We start from the raw sequence: 2,073 nt of genomic DNA, 5'->3' as shown, positions 1-2,073 counted from the left end.
ATTGGTTCAGTTAGTTACTCTCTTAATCATATTTATATATGTACCAGATGTGTTAAGCACGGGCCCAACAATTTTAACTGGGACGTTCCTTCGTTCATTTGAGGAAATTACTTGTAGGAATTATTGGGTAAATGCACTTGTGTGATCTTCAAAGACAAACTTTGTGACCTTTAAATATCACATATCTGGAAAAGGCATAATACTCATGTAGAATAAATCAGAAAAGATTATAAGTTTCTTTCTTAATGCTGATTTGGTTGTGTTGTGAAAAAGGTTGTTTAAAAGCTTAAACTCAGTATTCAAGACCACCAGCCAAGATGCAGAACAAAGAGGGACAAAACATAGATCTTTACATCTCCAGCAAATGGTATACCATAATCTGGAGCTTTTGGTGTCATATAGACGGGTTTTACTTTAGTATTCGTATAAGTCATGTTATAATTGTAGCTAACCTCTGCAGATTATTCAGTTCTACTACGAAAAGCACCCAAGAGTGTAGCCTAGCGGTCAATGAAGTGAGTGCAAAACCATAAGGTCTCAGGTTAAAATTCCAGTGGAAACAAACACACTAAGTTATATCTTCTCATTTGTCTTAGCCTTGTCTGACAAAGTTATCAGTGTCTGTGCTGGTGGGAGGTAGCGGGTTCCCAATGGAATTAGTCGAAGTGCACGCAATCTAACCTTGACACCATCATTATCAAAATATATAAACAAATAATTGTAGCTAACCTCTGCACATAATTGCAGTTCTACTACGAATCCTCTAGATATTAGATTCCCATTTCTTTTATCGAGAGAGCCTGATAAGTGAGATTTTTGGAGACAAAGAATATCAACTGAGTGCTTTCTTATTTTGATTGAGGAGTTTGTAAAATTGCCTGACTAATAAATGAATCTCCTTCTCGATAGGTGATTCGTGAAGAATTTGTTCAGTCTTCTTTTTCCAGCAAATTCACAATGTCATCAACTTACGGTTTTGACCATTATGTTCGAGGTGTGAAAGAACTTCCACAGGTGAAACTAAATGAGAGGAACTTAGCAAGCAGGAGATAAACGTTTCATAAATTTATCATAATCATCTTTTGAAGTGGGATTTTTACCCAGTCGCTATTTCGTCCAGGAAATTGGAACAAATAATCTCTATAAACTCCAGAAAATTAAGACAAACGATTAAGACGTAGAACATCCCAGCTAAGATTGATGCTGAATAAATGCATGCCTTGGTCAATCTCCAGATTGATATGATCAGGTTTTAGGTAAGTATATAAGGCTTTATCTTTTGATGTTATACTTTTCTGTAAGTTAATAGCTAATATTTGTCAGATTTTCTTTTCTCTTTGTTGGCCTCATTGCTTCTTGATCTTTTCCGTTCCTTCTAAACATCAGCTTGCAATTATGGTTTTTATTCTAAGCAACTAGGTGTTTATGGTTGTCACGACTCATAAGCATGGATAAATGAGTGGACCTTTCGAAGTCTGAATGTTGAAGTTATCTTCTCTCCTAGGTGAATTTTATATATGATTCTATGTGTTAATATAAAAATGAAATTATTAGAAAACATAAAAATCAAATTAAGATGAGTGCTCTGTTTTAATTTGTTATGCTCTTAAGACCAACTTTAAAGTGATTAAGGAAAGAAGTAGCACTTTAGATTCCAAATTAAGCTTAGAAAGGATGATTCACCCAGAGACATTTTCTCTTCAATTACTACATTTTATAACACTTTCAAGTGATTTCTGATATAGTTTTTATCTCCATTGCTCTTAACTTGTTCATGCCTTAAGTTGGTCTCAAATAGGGGTGACAATTTAAGCCAAAAACCATTCAACCCGCCCAGGTTGGGCCGCTCATTGACCCGCCCATTGTTGAACTCATCGCATCTTGACCCAACTCATCTCAGCCCATATAAAGTTGGACTGATTTTTAGCCCCAACTTTTCTAAAATATCTTTAAAATAACTCTTTTTTGTTTGATATATTATATATGACCATAAGAAAAGAATAAAAAGTCTTATTTGGTAATTAAACAATTCATAAAAAAATACCTTAATTAAAGCTTGGCAAGAGTTGAGCG

General features: G+C 34.4%; 1 long non-coding RNA gene across 1 annotated transcript; it reads left to right on the top strand.

The window, feature by feature from the left end:
• The first annotated feature begins 266 nt into the window (after window positions 1-266).
• LOC117277580 (uncharacterized) lies at window positions 267-1,322 on the top strand. Its single transcript, XR_004507881.2, has 2 exons — window positions 267-367; window positions 461-1,322. It is a non-coding gene; the product is annotated as an uncharacterized lncRNA (long non-coding RNA).
• The last annotated feature ends 751 nt before the right edge of the window (window positions 1,323-2,073 follow it).

This window comes from Nicotiana tomentosiformis, chromosome 8, assembly GCF_000390325.3.
Source record: "Nicotiana tomentosiformis chromosome 8, ASM39032v3, whole genome shotgun sequence".
Classification (NCBI taxonomy): Eukaryota; Viridiplantae; Streptophyta; class Magnoliopsida; order Solanales; family Solanaceae; genus Nicotiana; species Nicotiana tomentosiformis.
The sequence above is the reverse complement of the archived record's forward strand: the minus strand, read 5'-3'. Positions and strand labels throughout refer to the sequence as shown.